At 32.5% G+C, this 20,131-nt stretch overlaps 1 long non-coding RNA gene and 1 pseudogene across 1 annotated transcript; both read right to left on the bottom strand.

Annotated features, from left to right (window-relative positions):
* Positions 1-6,951: 6,951 nt before the first annotated feature.
* LOC140803201 (receptor-like protein EIX2) lies at positions 6,952-9,437 on the bottom strand (annotated as a pseudogene).
* A 196-nt stretch (positions 9,438-9,633) lies between these two features.
* On the bottom strand, positions 9,634-11,744 carry LOC140825411 (uncharacterized). The gene is made up of 3 exons (XR_012116666.1): positions 10,570-11,744; positions 10,362-10,492; positions 9,634-10,218 (listed from the first exon to the last, which is right to left on the bottom strand). It is a non-coding gene; the product is annotated as an uncharacterized lncRNA (long non-coding RNA).
* Positions 11,745-20,131: the final 8,387 nt, after the last annotated feature.

Here is a 20,131-nt window from a genome sequence, read left to right as displayed (position 1 = left end):
ACCAAACAGTACCAATCATTGTACACAAATTTTTTAAATAAAAATATAAGACGGGAGAATTTATTTTCCCAAGAAATTTGAAGATTTTTGGATTAAAAAACAACGATAAAAGTCTTATCTATTAAATATTTAATGGGCAGTTACCGTCAAAAGTTAAGACTACCAGATAAATGATATTTGGAAAGATATATTTTAAGAATAATTTTTTTTATTGACGATTTCACGGGTCAATATCCGTAAAAAAAGTCAACTCAATCTACGTATACAGTGAAAAACAACATGTTTGACATAAAACATATATTTTTCATCAATCAGGTCGGAGATTTGTCTCATAAATTTGACCGGTAAAACATTTCCACAGGAGTTTTGTGATATTTTAGTGTGGATATGAGCTTTTATTTTTCATTTAATCAAAAGACTCGTATTACATCATCAAATAGTGGTGGGTTAGTTTTTCCATATAATATGTTAGGCAAGGGAAAAAAATGGAAACTGTTGTGAAAAAGTAAAAATTTATAGTAAAAAGTAAAAATCTCAAACTCTCAAAATTTACCAAATTACACACTTTATAATATTTTTCTCTCTACTCAATTGTGATTTTCTTCACAAATGAGAGATCTATTTATAGAGTTTCATTACACATAATCCAAAAATAAAATACATCATTATCTACATCATCAGACACAAATTTCTAACTTTACAACTCTTATTTTCAACATTCAAATATTCAACTATTACTTTTTCAATATTCAAATATATTATTTCAACACTCCCCCTTGTGATGATGATCATGATACGATGATGTCTTCATTACGTGTTTTGTACTGCCTCGTTAAAAACCTTACTTGGAAAAACCCATTGGGATAAAAACCATAGTAAGGGAAAAAGAGTGCAGTCACGTAAACTCCCCCTGATGTTGACATGAACAACTCTTCACAAATTTTGTAGATTGCGCATCCCAATATTATATATGTGCTTTCTGAATATTGACGTAGGTAGTGCCTTTGTGAAGAGATCTGATGAGTTTCCACTTGATTGAATGTGACGAATATCAATACATTTATTCTTCTCAAGCTCTTTGGTGAATGCGAAGAACTTAGGAGGAATATGTTTAGTTCTGTCGCTTTTTATGTATCCTTCTTTCATTTGAGCAACACATGCAACATTATCTTCATATAGTATCACAGGCTTCTCATCGAATGATAATCCGCATGAAATTCGGATATGTTGGGTCATTGATTTTAACCACACACATTCACGACTTGCTTCATGTAGTGCAATAATCTCGGCATGATTTGATGAAGTTGTTACGAGCGTTTGTTTCTGTGAACGCCAAGATATTGCAGTGCCTCCACGAGTAAATACATATCCAGTTTGGGAACGTGTCTTGTATGGATCAGATAAGTATCCAGCATCAGCATAACCAATTATACTTGGATTAACATCTTTTGAATACAAAAGTCTCAAGTCTGTCGTTCCTCGTAGATAACGGAATATATGTTTAATTCCGTTCCAGTGTCTCTTTGTTGGATATGTGCTAAATCTTGCCAACAGATTCACGGCAAAAGATATATCAGGCCTTGTACAATTTGTAAGGTACATAAGGGCACCGATGGCACTTAGATATGGTACTTCTGGACCAAGAATATCTTCATCATCTTCACATGGACGGAATGGATCTTTTTCTATGTTTAATGATCTAACAACCATTGGAGTACTTAAAGGATTTGCTTTATCCATATTAAAACGTTTAAGGATCTTTTCTGTATAATTTGTCTGGTGAACAAACATTCCACATTCTTTTTGTTCAATTTGTAAACCCAGACAATACTTGGTTTTTCCAAGATCCTTCATTTCAAATTCTTCTTCAAGTATGACACAACTTCTTGAATTTCCTTATTCGTTCCAATGATGTTTAAATCATCAACATATACAGCAATAATTACGCATCCGAATGTTGTTTTCTTAATGAAAACACAAGGGCATATTGAATTATTTGCATATCCCTTTTTCATCAAGTGATCACTTAGTCGATTATACCACATTCGACCTGATTGCTTTAACCCATATAATGATCTTTGTAATTTCACAGAATAACATTCCCTGGGTTTTGAACTTTGTGCTTCAGGCATCTTAAATCCTTCAGGGATTTTCATATACATATATATATATATATATATATATATATATATATATATATATATATATATTACTATCAAGTGATCCATATAAGTAAGCTGTAACAACATCCATAAGACGAATTTCTAAATTTTCAGATACCGCCAAGCTAATCAAATACCGAAACGTAATTGCATCCATCACAGGAGAATACGTTTCTTCATAATCAATTCCAGGCCTTTGAGAAAAACCTTGTACAACAAGTCGAGCTTTATATCTTACTATTTCATTTTTCTCATTTCGCTTTCGAATAAAAACCCATTTGTATCCAACAGTTTTACACCTTCAGGTGTAAGGACTATAGGTCCAAAAACATTACGTTTATTTAGCGAATCTAATTCAACCTGGATGGCATCTTTTCATTTTATCCAATCCTACCGATTTTTACATTCACCAAAAGATTTTGGTTCATGATCTTCGTTATCATTTATGATGTCGATTGCCACATTATAAGAAAATATATCATCAATTTCATCTATATATTTGCTGTTCTATATTTTTCCAGTATTAATGTAATTGATAGAGATTTCATGATTCTCGTCAGTTTGTGGTTCTGACAGAGCATTTTCATCATCATGTGTTTCTTCAGGAACACCATTCTCTATTTTGTGATCATCATGTGTTTCTTCAGAAACATCATTCTTTATTTTGTGATCATCGTGTTTCTCTATGAATTTTCTTTTTCGAGGATTTTTATCCTTGGAACCGACTGGCCTTCCACGCTTCAGGCGTTTAATGACATCATGAGTATCTTCCATTTGTTTCTTTGGAATTTCAATTCGAGCAGGGGCATTTGCAGCATGTATATATGATTTAGTTACCCCTTTTGTGTCTGCAAATGCATCTCGTATTTGATTTGCTATTCTTTGCAAGTGTACAATTTGTTGTACATCTTTTTCACATTGTTTTGTTCTTGGATCCAGATGTAACAATGATGATACATACCATGTAATTTCTTTTTCGGTATGTTTCTGTTCTCCCCCTAACATTGGGAAGATTTCCTCATTAAAATGACAATCAGCAAAACGTGCTGTGAACACGTCGCCTGTCTGAGGTTCAAGATATCGAATGATTGATGGACTATCATAACCGATATAAATTCCAATCTTTCTTTGAGGTCCCATTTTCTTTCGTTGTGGTGGTGCAATAGACACATACACCATACATCCAAAAATTCTCAGATGAGAAATGTCTGGTTCTTTACCAAATGCAAGCTGTAATGGGGAGTATTTATGATATGCACTTGGTCTGATGCGAATTAATGAAGCAGCATGTAAAATTGCATGTCCCCATATAGAAATAGGGAGCTTTGTTTTCATAATCATTGGTCTAGCAATCATTTGTAGATGTTTAATCAATGATTCAGCCAATCCATTCTGTGTATGTACATGAGCAACAAGATGCTCAACAATGATTCCCATAGACATACAATAATCATTGAAAGTCTGGGAAGTAAATTCACCAGCATTATCAAGTCTAATATTCTTGATTGTATAATCGGGAAACTGATTCCTCGATTTTATTATTTGAGCAAGTAATATTGCAAATGTAACATTTCGAGTTGACAATAAACATACATGTGACCATCTGCTGGAGGCATCAATCAATACCATAAAGTATCTGAATGGTCCACATGGTGGATGGATTGGTCCACAAATATCACCCTGAATACGTTCAAGAAACATTGGTGATTCAGTTTGGATTTTGGCCGGTGATGGTCTTATAATAAGTTTTCCAAGAGAACATGATTTACATTGAAACTTATTATTCTGAAAGATCTTCTGGTCTTTCAGTGGATGACCATGTGTATTTTCTATAATTCTTCGCATCATTGTTGAACCAGGATGTCCCAATCGATCATGCCAATTGGTTAATATCGAAGAATTATCAACTACCATGTTTGATTCAATGGGACTTATATATGTATAATGCAATCCAGTAGGGAGCATTGGTAGTTTTTCAATCACATATTTCTTGCCTGATTTATATGTGATAAGGCACATATATTTCTCATTCCCTTCATTCATTGTTTGAGTATCATACCCATGAGAATATATATCATTAAAACTCAACAAATTTCTTTTCGATTGTGGTGAATATAAAGCATCATTGATAAAAAATTTTGTACCATTAGGTAACAAAAATTGTGCTTTACCACATCCTTTAATCAAGTCTACAGGACCTGATATTGTATTCACCGTTGTTTTTGTTGGTTTTAGTTCCAAGAAATATCTTTTATCTCGGAGGATAGTGTGCGTTGTACCACTATCGGGTATGCAAACTTCAGCTTTGCTCATAGCATTTTCCATATTTGAACTTCAAAAAATATGCAATGAAATAAAATTACTGAAAATACATATGTAAATATAACACATATCATAATTGTACAAAAACATTATTACATGAATACATGAAAAATAAATTATTGTACATTTATATTCTACCATTAAATTGTTCATTTTCAGAGAAATCATTGAGAAAATCTGTAGCATCAAAATTGTTCATTTCTATCCCACCAACATGTTGATCATTTCCTGAGAAATCATTCATAAAATCACCAGCATCAAAATGAGTTGAATCACTCAAACGGTCACTGCGTTCAGTAAAGTTGGTCTCCTTTTCTTTCCCCTTTAATGATTCTTTATAAAGTTTACAAAGGTGCTCAGGGGCTCGACAAACTTTGGACAAATGTCCTGGAGTACCACATCTGTAACAAGAACTTTCATATCTTTTTGAGTGATTCTCATTAACACTTGTATTCTCATGATGCCTTTTCAATGGATGGTTTGGGACGCTCTTTTGAGATGAGTTATAAAAATAATTATCTCTATTATTTTCAAAACCACGGCCGCATCCACGACCACGACCAATTCCACGCCCACGTCCACGTCCACGTCCACGACCTCGACCTCGACCAAAACCTTGTCTTTGAAATTGATTTTGGTTTCCAGGTTTAAATTCATTTTTACTTACAACATTTACTTCGAGAAATGCTGTTGATCCAGTGGGTCGGGACTGATGATTTCTCATTAATAGCTCATTGTTCTTTTCTGCCACAAGAAGACAGGCGATGAGCTCAGAATATCTCGCAAATCCACGTACTCTATATTGTTGCTGCAGAGTAATATTTGATGCATGAAATGTGGAAAATGTTTTTTCAAGCATCTCAGATTCTGTGACCTCATGTCCACAAAATTTTAATTGCGAGATTATTATATACATCGCCGTATTGTAATCACTGACTTTTTTAAAATCTTGGAATCTCAGTGTATTCCATTCATCCCGGGCGGTCGGAAGTATAACTTCCCTTATATGTTCAAATCTTTCTTTTAATCCCTTCCACAAAGCCATGGGATTTTTTTCAGTCAGATATTCACATTTCAATCCATCGTCGAAATGTCGACGCAAAAATATCATGGCTCTTGCCTTTTCTTGTGACGTGCATATGCCATTTTCTTTAATGGTCTCGCTTAGACCCAATGACTCAAGATGCATTTCTACATCTAGAGTCCATGACATATAATTCTTTCCCGTGATGTCGAGCGCAATAAATTCGAGCTTTGTTAAATTTGACATGATTGCATTTTATTAGTTAATAAATATTGCAATACAAAGTAACGGATAAACAACAAGTACAAGTATTTGTAAAAATAAAGAAAACGCACGAGGAGGATATTCTCCGATAAATACAAGACTCGTGAGTATGATAACCAAAATAATTAAAAATATCCTTGAGAAAGTCATCTTCTTTTTTCTTCGAAAAATTTGATGATGAATAATTTTTAGAGAAGAAGATAAAGTTGGAGTGATTGAATGTGTTTGTGAGATCATATTTATAGGGCAAAAACTAGCCGTTTTTTACCATTTATGACCGTTGGTGTACAAAAAAATAAAGGTATATATTTGTATAATTTTATGGTAATAATATGGTATATATAATATTAGATATGTTTAAATAATTATGTATATCATATCATAATATTATAATTAGTGTCATAATTTATTTTGTTTAAAAAATCTTATAGGCTTTTATACTTGTCGTATCCCTTACCGGGAGTGTGGGATGTCGTCTTAACATCCTCCCAGGATTTATAACAAGTTTATGAAAAATTTATTTTTATTATTTCTCATAATAACATTATATTGTATATTAAATAAAATACACAATAAATAAATAACAGTAAAATAAATATAATTACTTTTGTTACCTTTTTCTTCTGTTTGGAGCTTGGAAAAGTATGTAGGACTTTTAGAGCTTCGTGCTGATAACGTGTTGTGAAAAAGTAAAAATTTATGGTAAAAAGTAAAAATCTCAAACTCTCAAAATTTACCAAACTACACACTTTATAATATTTTTCTCTCTACTCAATTGTGATTTTCTTCACAAATGAGAGATCTATTTATAGAGTTTTATTACACATAATCCAAAAATAAAATACATCATTACCTACATCATCACACACAAATTTCTAACTTTACAACTCTTATTTTCAACATTTAAATATTCAACTATTACTTTTTCAATATTCAAATATATTATTTCAACAGAAACCGTGTTCCATAGATTTGTTGTATAAATTATTTTCTAGTTTCATTAGACAGCAACTCACATTAGCACATCACATAACAAACTAACAAACAAAAAAACGATAGAAGAAAAAATTTACCTCACATTTATAATTTGTACAAATTTGAACAATATCTAATACATGTGAAATATCAAACCAAGTAGAACACTCGCAAAAATCTCAGATTTGTCACTTGATAGAAAAGATCCCTCACTCTCCTCTCCATCGCAAAAATCTCAAATTAGCCAGGCAGGGACAATATTTCTTTAAAGAAAGCGATATCGCAATCCAAACAAGATCGTATTTTTCTAACAAGAATGGAACCGGTTAACGAGTTACCTGACAGGATCAATGACATTAATTTGACAAGCTTGGTGATCTGAGTTGGGATTGTTCCAGATAGGCCGTTATCCGAAAGGTCTACAGTTAGCACTAGTTGAAGATGAGTGCTATAGTTTGCAAATCTTCGTTTCATCACCGGGAATTGGTTATCCGGAAGGCCCCCAAATGTGTCTTCTACGGAGTAATATATATGATCAGTTGGAGGTTTTTTTTCCGGCCATCAAACTGAAACGGTCGAAACATATCGATATTCTCCCTGATTAGCTGTTACTTGCCAAGTCCAATGCTTGGAGAGAATCAAGAAGGCATATTTCATCTTGAATCTGTCCCAAAAAACTCGTTGAAGGCGACTAATTTGGAGAGTTCATTGATCCATTTTGGTATTCCTCTGGTAAAATGGTTACGCCCCAAGTACAAGACCTTCAGACCAGCTAACTCATTCACAATTGAAGGCAATGTCCCTGAAAGATTGTTCTGCCGATGATTCTAGGCCGGTCAAGAATCTTACCGTGCTCGGAATTTCACCAGAAAGATTGAAATTGGATTATAACCTTAAAACTCTCAATCTAGACCAGTTCATCCAACAGTCGGGTATTTCTCCAGACAATCGGTTGAAACAAGATCAAGAATTTCAAGCTCGTTTTCTTGATTAGGTTGCTGCATAGGAAATTTTGCATAGATCCCGAAATCTGATTTTCAGAAAGATCTAACATCTTTATATTTGAAGAAACAATTGGCAATGGGCCGGTTATGAAGTTGCACTTCAAGTCAGCTGCTGCATTTTTACCGTAGCTAGCCAAAATTTGACAGACTTGGGATAGGTACATGTATGGAATTTCCTGATAAATTTAGGTATCCTTGCTCAAATGCTTGGTTCCAAAACCACAATGGAATGATGTCTGAAATCCTGTCGTGCACTATGCTCAATTAGTTCGAATGTTTCAGATGCTGAATCCAAAAGAGAAACTCAGGCGCCAACTCCCATTTTCTCAAAGATAGGCCTGTGACTTGAAATGGAGAGATCCAAGTTCGGTTCGGCTTGTGAGATAAGGCGTTTCCATTTCGCTCGAAATATCTTCAATCTTCAGATGTTTCTAATGTGTGATTCATTCTCACATCCCTCCAAAAAATTAAGAGATAAAACAAGGAATTCCAAAATTTTAAGTTGTCTGATACTAATAGGCAAAGTTCCAGTTAGCTTATAATCTACGAGGTCTAATTCCCTTAACTCAGATACTTCCCCAAGATTATATGGTAACGAAGCCAAAATTATTCGTGTCCAAATACAAGTACTGTAAAACTTTAGAACTGCATCCTAAAAGATTGTTTTGGTCACCCAACTACCAGTTACGAGCATGGTTCGCCGGAACGGTTGCGGTGCTTGGAACGGCAACGACCGTTCCAGTTCCAATGTTATGTTGCGGAACGGTTGCGGAACGGTTGTATAAAAAAATTAATAAATTCAAAAAATTGGTAAAAAAATGTAAATATAAATTACATCATACTAAAAAATAAAATATATAAAGTTATTACAAATTAATAGATCAATACAAAACTATTTTACAATAATAGCACAATAAGAAAATACACACTAAAAATTATAACATACCAAAGCTAATATCATGAAGAGTGACGCAGAGGAGCGAGATCATTGTTATATTCTTCATCACTATCTCGTAGATTAAATTGATTTCGAACATTTGGATATTGATGTGATTGTCCATAGGGATATTGATTAGATTGAGATGACGAAATATCATTAGAATGAGATGATTGATTTTGTAATAGTGTTTCGTCACGACGATTATAGTATCCGAATCCACGATACACAGTAGAACTATCAGCTGTACTTGAAGATCTATACTCGGGACCATGACGTCCAACACCACGCCATATAGATGATGAAGATTCATTGTATCTATCACCAATATACTGAGACGGCCCATAATCAAATCCACTATGTCTAATTCCATGTGTACCAGATGTTGAAAAATCAAATGATCTATCAAAAGAATCGTGTGTGGAATTATAATTACCCTGATATCCATATCCACCTGATTGATATCCAGTCGGATCATACCCAACATGCTGAGAGTCCCAATTGTAACTCATCGATCCATAATTATCTGTCATTTGAATTTGTCGATGTCCCCCCAATCCAAGACATCTTATATGTTCTTCGACACCCATGTATGGTTGAGTAGAATCAGCTGAATGTTCTTTATCACTAGCACTAGAGAATTCTGATAAACTTTCCAAGAAACGACGTTGTTCCTCAATTCCAGGACGGTAACCATGATCAGTATCTTGTGTTGCATAATAATTTTCATCTCCTTCTGCCCATGTCATACCTGCGATATGTTGGTCATCTTGATGACTTTGATCATTTGTTGTATCTTGTGATTTGTGATATTTTCCACGTCCTTGTTGATTATTTCCGTCATCTGTATCATCATTATCACCACTCTTATCATTATCTTCACTATCATCTCTCGATATAACTTCTTTTACTTTCAACTTTGATGACGTTTGGGCCTTTGGGCCTGTTTCTTATTTTTTCCACGACTCTGAACACTAGTGGTTGTGTTGGTTTCTTCAGCATCTATATTTTGAATTCCTTCATCTAGCCATGCCAAATCGTCATCTTGTAAAACAGGCTGTTCATTATCCCTTATCCATTCGCTTAAGATATCGTCATCATGAAAAATGTGGTTGAGGTCTATAGGGCTGTAATAATCGTCATCTTCTTTTCCACACATCAAGTTTCGTACCCTGAGCCGCATGTTATAATGAACATAAACTAATTTGTGTAGCTTCTCTACAGCCAAACGATTACGAAGCTTTGTGTGTATGAGAGACCATGTACTCCAATTTCTCTCACACCCAGAAGATGAGCATGTTTGGCTTAAAACTTTTGTTGCAATTTTTTTAAGGTGTGGAGCGTCGTCACCATAGTCATTCCACCATTCAGCTGATACAAATAACATAATAAGATATATATTTTTAAATTTACGATTTATATTAAAATCTAAATTCAAATAAGAAACAATAAACCTGGGAGACTTTTTTTTACTGCCAATTTTGCGAGTGATGATCCAAATTCACCTATATGCTCCGTGAACAATTTAATCTAAAAGAAAAAATGAAAAATTTATTACGATTTATATATGAAATATATCGTAGGAAAAATTAATACATAACATATATATATATATAGATATATATATATATATATATATATATATATATATATATGTATGTATATGTTTATACCTCACTAATCGCCGAAGCTTGAGCACTCAAGTCTGGTTCAAGTCTCTCGATCACAACTTTTATTCCTTGTCTGACCTCGTCATTATAAACACAAGTTCAAGAATACTGAAGTAATGGATTTAGAAAATACGCTAGAATATGGAAGATATAAATGATTTTGATGACATGCTCTTTATTTTATATTTAATCATATAAATTATCTTATTACCTGCAGTATGCAAATGTTGGTGTAATTGATTGTACCACCGATTATCAATAACATCCCAATATGATTGCCAGTCTTTAGTATTTTCTTTTATTGCCAATTTTGCTCTATCCATTGCTTCATAGATAATTGACATTGTTGGCTTTTTGTCTTGATCAACCAATTTTAAAACTTTTACAAGTGGTTCCATTGCAGCACAAATATCACGAGCTCTCTTCCAAAATCTTGTTTCCATTATAATCCCTGTAATTTTTTCGGCTTCTTTTCTTCTTCTACTGGTATTATTGATTTCTTCCCACTCAGTTGAATTGCACATTCTCTTCAAATCTGAAGCATGCCGAACAAGACTTTCAACTGAGATAAATTCTGTAGCAAAGCGGGTTATTCCTGGTCTCAACAATTCACGATCGTTGGTAAATGTTTTCATCAAATTCACAACTTTATCACTATTATAGATGAAACTTGTGATTTGCTTGGCTTTCTCGATACATTTTTCACATTTTGCATCTTACCTACATCTTCTAAAATGAGGTCAAGACAATGTGCTGCACAAGGGGACCAAAACAAATGGGGTCTTTCCATCATCAATCTTTCACCTGCAGCCTTCATTGCACCTTCACTATCTGTAACCACTTGCACAACATTTTCTTCACCAATCTCATCAATAACTTTATTCATTAGAGACAAAATGAAATCAGCAGTCTTTGATTTGTTGGTGCAATCAACTGAACTATGAAATACCATATTACGATCACAGTAAATCATAAAATTAATGATAGGATGCTTGTTGTGTGTGCTCCAACCATCGCACATAATCGTACACCCATACTTGGACCATTTAGATTTCAAAGCATTTAGATAACCATTTATCTCATCAACCTCTTCTTCCAAAAAAACCCCACCAATTTGGCGTCCCGATGGACCTTTTATTCCAGGTCCAGCTTCTGCAATGGTATTAATCATAGATTGATAATATGGTCCACTATCTGCTGCGTTGAATGGAATAGCATTATATATAAACCATTTTGAAATAGCTTTTCCAACTCCCTTAACTTTTTCCGCACCAAACCAATTTTTTATACTCTTATGCTTCGAGGGAAACATAAAAGTGTCAATCCCCTTTGATGACAATTTAGATTTTTCTTTTACACTAAAGCTACGTTGCATCTCTTTTTTCAAACCAGACGATGAACTAGAACCGATAAATCCTACAATTAAAAATTTACTATCAGGCATATATAAATTATTAATTGCATACACACATGATTTAATGAAATTATATATATTGTTTACCTTGACCATATCGGTTACGCATCTCTTCCTCGAAAGCTCTAGTGTTACGACTTTCTTTCAACGCTTTTCGCAATTGTTGAGTTTCAATATCTTCTGAAGCGTCTTCACCACTACTTTCACTTTCCAATCCATGAACGCTTTGTTGAATTGATTCTAAGCCAAGTTCTTTTTTCTTTTTCAATATATTTATTTTTGTTTTTGAATCTTGAAGATGTTTTCTGATCATCGATGATATTTCCTTGGGAGCTTTATAACATGCCTGAACATTTCCACTAACAAGTGCAATATGTTCTTTGAATCTCTTAATTCCTCCGTTTATGGTTTTTCCACAAAATTTGCATATTATTATCTTCCGATTATCACCTACGATGCGAGCGAACTCCCAACCAATATCGGGTTTTGGAGCCATTCTACATATTCAAAAGCTATCATTCCTTGGCTTTAATCAAAGGAACCTCATTGAAGCAATAAAACAAACACTTGGCAGACACAATAGATTATTAATTCCTTGATCAATGAACTCAATAAAAATCCTTGAACAATGAACATATGACAATATATAGATAAAAATATATACCAATGAAAAGAGCTAATTATCAATAAACATGGGTTATGTACATATATTCATCATGTGAGTATAAGGAGAAGTTTCTACTTACTACCCAACCAAATGATTGCTTAGATGTTCTTGAAGGGAATCCTACAACAAAAGACATGAATTCAACCATTAATCCTTCCCAACAATCAAAGAACTCAACGAAACCATCAATTACCTTCAATTTCTTAAACCCTCAATCAAGTCAAGAATATAGACTTCTTACCTTGAAGCTTGTAAATTGAGATGGGAAAATCTAAACAATAAACTAAAATCCTTGAGCTTGAGGTAGAATATGAGGGAGAGAAAACCTTGGAGAGAAGACGGCTTGAATCGATGGAATGATAAGGAAAGAAGAAAACTTTTAGTGCCTACAAACACGTTTCTTTTTTTTTTCTACAGATTTGGGGGCGCATATGTGCGACTTTTCGGGCGCATATGCGCCCTACTTTCTGCCCAACACGCGCAAAGGCGCGAGGTTGGGGGGCGCAAGTGCGCGACTTCGGACGAATTTTAGCGACGGTTTTACTAGTAGCGACGCTTCAAAACAAATCCGTCGCAACTTGCGTTCCGTTCCACCAATTCCGTTCCACTTTCCCGTTATGCGGCCGATAAAACGCCACATAACGCCGCTACAATACAATAAACGATTTGGCCTGGAACTTTGGAACGGTGGCCACCGTTCCCGTTCCGGCCGTTATGCGGCCGTTCTGGCGAACCCTGGTCCAAATGAACCAAATTGCTCAGATTTTGGATCCAATGAGGTACTAAGGAGTTGAAATGATTACTCGAAAGATCAAGATACCTTAAACTCGACAGATTTTCGAGTTCCTGTGGGATTCTCCTCCAAATCCAGCTTCAGAGAGATCAAGAAATCCAAGTTTCGAACCGATGAAGTTGGGTATCTGAATCCCTTGAAAATCATTGTAGCTCAATTCCAAGTGAGTCAAGTGCTTCAAACTTGGCAAAGATGAATTCATGAATGGATGTGGCGCCTCAATCATGAAATGTTGGAAACAGTTTGCACCATTTCATGAAGAATTATGTCCGTTAAATTCAAAACTTCTCATATTAGAGATTTAATAAAATCTATAAATCTTGCGATTCTGTCAAATTATCATAAAATATAAATAACAATAAATATATATCATAATCTATTGATTGATCTAGCGCTGAGAGTTATGGATCTTCTAAACAAAAGATATTCGACCACCTATTTCTTTCCTTAGATGGTAGTAGGAGATAAGTGTGTAATATGTATATTGCATATATATTTTGTATCATTATTGTGTTTCGTGAATCATAACTTTATATAATCTTGCAAGTCTTCGATATGTCATAAAAAACTTAATTGAGCTGAGTTTTTATACATAAGGTGGATCATAATAATTTATTTAATAATTGGAAACTTATAACTAATTATATCACTTAAATTGATATTTTATTAGACAATTTGTAAATTTATAATTAGCTAAATTATGTAAGCCCATGTAATAGTTAACCAACAATCTTCCACTTGGACCACATAAGTTATCTAAATATTGTACATGCAAAAATTCAATTGAGCTCTTGCTACCTAAACAAAAATATTCCTTAACAAACTGGTATATCGATTACACCAATGTTGAACCACAACAGTCATCGTTACATTTAAAATCACTGGACTCATCAATGATCACAATATCAGCATAATTAATAACATAGTATGGATGTGTAACATTAAATACATAAATGTGAATATGTGATCTAATAATAAAAACATGTAATTTCAACTAGTCTTCCTGATTATTCAAATAGCCAAATAACATACTTTCAACAAAATGTCACACCTAAATAAAAGTCATCATTTTATTTCAGTGTAATTCAACTAAATCTTAGTCTAAACAGAAAATTAAATCATGTCAAATATTTAATACTCAAATCGAATACAAACTCTCACTCTACGAGCAAATCATTTACATAGATAACACTAATGTGTGTCACTTGCCCATAATATCTTGGGCTACCATCCCATGACAAACACATCCACAATTATAGAGTTTGCAATAAATATTCAATTGACACACAATCACTCTGCATTATTTCCTTCACGACTAGAAACTCCATATTAATATATTTTGACTTGGACACAATTATAGAGTTTGCAATAACATATTCAATTGACACACAATCACTCTGCATTATTTCCTTCACGACTAGAAACTCCATAATAATATATTTTGACTTGGACAAACGTCAGTCATTTTTTAAATATAACTTAGCGGCTTTATTATCACAATTGATCTTCAATAGTTTCTTAGACCAATTATCATTCTTGGTGATAAAGCTCCGCAGCTTTATTCATTATCCAAATACCCAACGATTTTCAAATGTCATATCTCTGAATGTGAGCATAAAATCATTAGTTCACTTTATATACTGCATATCCCGATTAATAATCCAATATCGAGTTTCTTAAATATCTGGCCAGCATTATAATTATATATAAAATATTCAAATTTATACAACACATGCATGTATGGCACTGCCACTAAATATAAAATATATAAAATGATCAAGGTCTTATATCTAAATCTAAATGAGATTATCACATAATCGAATTATACTGCCACATACGAAAATATAAGCACAATATATTTTTTCTCAAAATTATTTTCTAATTTACTCACTCTCACTAAAGTCAACATACTAATTTAATTTCCATTTAATTTCATAATTAGACGCATGCATACTTTCAATGTCATTTAAATATTTATGTTCGATTTATAAAACTTATCAAATATCAATCACAGTTGAATTTCGAAAAAGCTTGAAAATTTAATTTGCCAAATGAATAAGGAAAACTTTGATTTTTCCAAACAAAATCTAATATAAAATTTATCTAAAAAGTAGTGCAACAAAAGTGTTTTCCAAATCCAAATACTAGAAAATTAAAAATCATTTCTTAAATAAAGCTTAAAAAAACACCAACAACCTCCAAAATAGCTTATTGTCACTTTCCACATAAATGTATCTTTCAATCTTCACTTGACAACTAGCTTGTTAGGCAACACTTTCTTTGCACGCCAATTGATATATTTGGTACAGTCTTTCTTCACATATCCATCAGTCTTTTACAAAATAAAAAATGATCACTTTATCTTGTTTATGTTGTCCCATATGTTGTAAAGTCCAAGAGCTTCCTGTGTCCATGTCCTTATTGATCAATTTCATTTTCTTATTGGTGCAATAATCTTGATAGTCAGATGTCATGTGAGCATTTTCAATCAAATATTCTTTCAATATGCGCAATAAACTCATTCAAAGTCCACTTTCATTTCTAGGTTTATAACTTATTTTGAATTGATTAAATTGCGCAAACAGATAGATTAATACTAAGTGCACGAGTATGTCTTCTAACAACTCCAACTTACATGCTTTACTTGAGTAAAAAGATTTGACATTTTCTATTATGTAATTTTTTATGTTTTATCTGTCTTTGTACCATATTGAGACGAGTTTGTTTGTCTCCACTTGTTCATTTGTTGCGAAATGATATGTTGTTTGAGTAAAGAACTTTTTGACATTTTTTTTTCAAAAATTGTACCCCTTCTGATATCTGGAATAAAGTGTTTCATAATCACAAACTCATAAAATTTGATCGATCCCACTTTTCTAAATAACCCTTTTGATCACGTGTGCTTGCACCGGTCAATGGTGCAGAGAGATTTTCCCTTATTGCATTGTCCAAATCCATGCAGCCACAGACGGATTTATTCCAGGGCTGTACCTGGGTTGTACTTTTTTTTTAGCGACGGTTTTTCAGCAACCGTCGCTAATATTTGCAACGGTTTTAGTAAAACCGTCGCCGATGTGGATCGGCGACGGTTTTAATTCAAACAGTCGCTATTAACGACGGTTTTTTAAACAACCGTCGCTATTTTTTTGAAAAACCGTTGCTAATAGCGACGGTTGTTTAAAAAACCGTCGTACATCAATGTCTTAGTCCAATCAAGTCCCGTCCATTTACAAGGATGAGACCAAATTCATCCCATATCCTCTGATCCGTCCCCACCTTAATTCTACAAAATTTCTCTCCCAAGTCCCAAGCCCTTTAGCGACAGAATAGAATTGCGGATTCCCGAAGAAATCGAATTGCTCATCGGCAAGGCAACAATCCAGGTAAGAATCGGCTATACATTTTTTATTTTGTTTTTTTATAGCTTCTCTGTGCGTGATTTGTGGTTTCTTAATTGTTTGTTGTTGAGTTGTTGATTGACTATTACTTATTTATTTGTTTAATAATTATTTTATTCTTGTTTAGGATTATAACTTGAACTATTTCAAAATGGAACATCAATAGAACATCATTACCACTTTGATGTTTTTAATGCAGCAATAGATTTCATTTTGACGGAGTTAAATACTCTGTTCAATGAGTCATCGGTGGAACTTCTTTCTCTTAGTACAGCTTTAGATCCTAAAAATTCATTTGACTCATTTAACAGTGATGATATTTGCAAGCTTGCGAAGAAGTTTTATCCTGAAGATTTCACAGCTCAAGAAATTGTTGCTTTGGAGTATGAATTGATACATTATAAACTTGATGTGATGCAGAATTTAAAGGTTTCTACACTTGTTGAGTTGTGTCAGCAATTGACCGAGACAAGACGGTCAAGTGTTTATGTTATGTTGACTAGATTGATTCATCTTGTTTTGACATTACCTGTGTCTACTGTCACTACTAAGCGGGCTTTTTCAGCAATGAAGCATGTGAAGACGGCACTTCGCAATAAAATGGAGGATGACTTTCTTGCCGATTGTTTGACACTCTATATTGAACGAGATTTAGCTAAACATATTGATGTAAAATCTATTATTGATGAATTTTATGTTTTAAAATCTCGTAGAGCACAACTTCGTTGAAGATATAATGTAAATTTTTTTTAATAATATATAACTTATCATATTGAGTTCAAGCCCCCCCTAACTTTTATTCTTGGATCCGTCCCTGCATGCAGCCGAGCATTATCATAACATACTCTTGCCATTTCTTGAAGTTTGAGCTATTAAGTACTGAAATGTTGTTCGCATTGGTACATATAGACGACGCAAAAGTAAAATAGAAAAAAAAAACTCAAAATAAATTAAAGTCTATAAATATATTTAAATTAAATAAATAACAAAATATATGCGCAAGTGGTTGGCTCATAAAAGATATCTAACACAACATTGATATTTAGTTTTGAACAGAAATAACAATTTGTAAATGATACACTTAAATATCATGGTTATTAAATATTGATAATAAATCCGACCAGCAATATGTCTTTCTTTAGACCGACAATTGTATGTATGGATAAATCCAAAATTATCACATATTTAATACCAAATATTATATTAAAATTTTGCCAGAAAATAAAATTTATCTAATAAATTTAGGCTGATTATTTATCGCATAAATTTAACACAATTTAATATCACATATTCAAGTTTATTTAATTTTTTTTATTTGTCTCTATTTTCAATAATTTTTTCAATATTACAAAGTTCTAAAAAATTAATTAAAAAACACTTTCTGGACTTTAATTAAATAAAGTGTAAATAGACACATAAAAAAAAAGATGTTTGAGTTTTATTAAATTAAAATTTGATTCACTATTGATGTTGGATGTCATCTCAACATTTATCATATAGATGTCCGTAGTAGGTGTCAAATAAATCAAATATGTATTGACTTTCTAATATATATACTTATATACTATATTATTAAGTATAAGGACATGATAATAACTACCTAAAAAGGACAACAATTTTTTTTTTCTTCCAATTTTACCCTTATATGATACTAATATTACACTTTTGTTTTTTTTTGTTTTTTGTTTTTTAATTTCAACACACACTTTTATTTTATTTTTTTATTTCGACCATTCAAATATCAATTTAGTCCCTATATAATTTGTCAAATTTCACTTTAGTCTATCATAATGATAAAAACTTTAGTACACAGGCATCACGTGTGCAAAGTAACTAGTATTTATTGTTGGTGAGATTTGTTTTTTTACACCTGATATTCAAGTTTCATGTCATCTAATTATCATTTTTGTCATTTCTATATTTCTAATACCCAAGTATAAAGTTTTATGAAGCTAACGTATATACCACAAGTCTGAAGAGAGAAATTGACTACCTCCTATAAAAATTGTTAGATCCGGCACCACCACACGATGTCATCTCTTAGTATGTGACCCCCAAACATAAAATTCTGGATTCATCCCTACCATAACTCTTTTTAAACATGCATTGGCATGATTTGAGTATATGAATTTAATGGTCTCAGAATTTTATTGTGAGTATAAATTTTAGAATGAGAGAACTCGTTTTTTAATACTACAAAAAGATTATTATTTTTAAAATAAATTTAATCTTTAATAACTGAGTATGAGTTTGAAAAAAATTAAAAATAAAATGCAACGGCTGCAACGTTAGTTGCATGCAAGAGAGATAATTGCGATAATTGTGGAAGACCATTTATACTATGCATACTATTTATATAAAGAATTTGTTATCTAAATCATATAATCTTTTGTTTCTGAAATTGTCCTTACAATAATTTTTTTTCCCAACATTGTCAGTGTAACTTATTTTCAATATTATTCCTTCAAATTGAACTATGATCTCTAATTAATTTATGTCGATTATTATTAAACTAAACATAAAATTAAGCATTTAATAAATTAATTTTTTTATATATAAGACATACAACGTTGGTTTAAGGACAAACAAATCAAAATTATCAAAACAAAGCTCCTCTCCCGTTCAACCTACTTTGCACCCGTGGACTTACTGTTTTATTCTTATTTATATATCAAACTCATAAATCATGCAGAATTATAAAATAACAAATTTATTTTAAAACATATCAACGATTTTAATTAAAATATTTAGTTCTCATGTTTTCAAATTTTATATACACAATTCAAAATTTTGCAAATCTTAGAAGAATAGCTTACTACTTTGTCAAAAATTATAGCGGTTAATTGAATCATAATTTTATTTTCTTATATTAGTGGTAGAGTAGAGCCTCATACTGAGAGACAAGTGAACATAAAGAGCTGCACCTATTTGAATATTGATGGGTCGAATTATTAAGCCTATACTTCCGGAAAGAGACACGTCTTACAATTGATCTTTTCTCGTCTCCTTTTGGAATTATTGTTTTCTATTTATTTTTCAAGTTTTGGACTTCACTCTTGACACTAGATCGATTGATCTTTGTCTACAAAACTCCTGATATTTTTAATACAAGTTAAAAAAAGAACACTCAAAATTTGGTCGCACTAATAATACGGGTCGTTTCACAATTTTTTATTTAAAAAATTGATTTAACCTAGATAAGGATTCGATCAAAATCCTGCTTTCATTGTTATTTCTTATGTAAACAAAAACCCCTAATATAAAATTGAATAAATAAAATCTTTAAAAATTCTCTTATTTTAATTTAGATGTAGAGAATTTTTTTAAAAAAATCTGAGGCTTAGAAGCTGAAAACCAATGTAATTAAATCGTGAAGAGGTCGTGTCACGCCGCACAAGGCACCAGCATTATTATTTTACATGTTCCCACATCGAGTAAATTACATATCAAGGGAAGAGCCTACCATATAAAACAAAGATTTGATAGCAATACATCCCACGC

Source organism: Primulina eburnea, chromosome 1, assembly GCF_022965805.1.
Source record: "Primulina eburnea isolate SZY01 chromosome 1, ASM2296580v1, whole genome shotgun sequence".
NCBI classification, from domain to species: Eukaryota; Viridiplantae; Streptophyta; class Magnoliopsida; order Lamiales; family Gesneriaceae; genus Primulina; species Primulina eburnea.
Note: the sequence above shows the minus strand (reverse complement) of the source record. Positions and strands in the feature narration are given on the sequence as shown.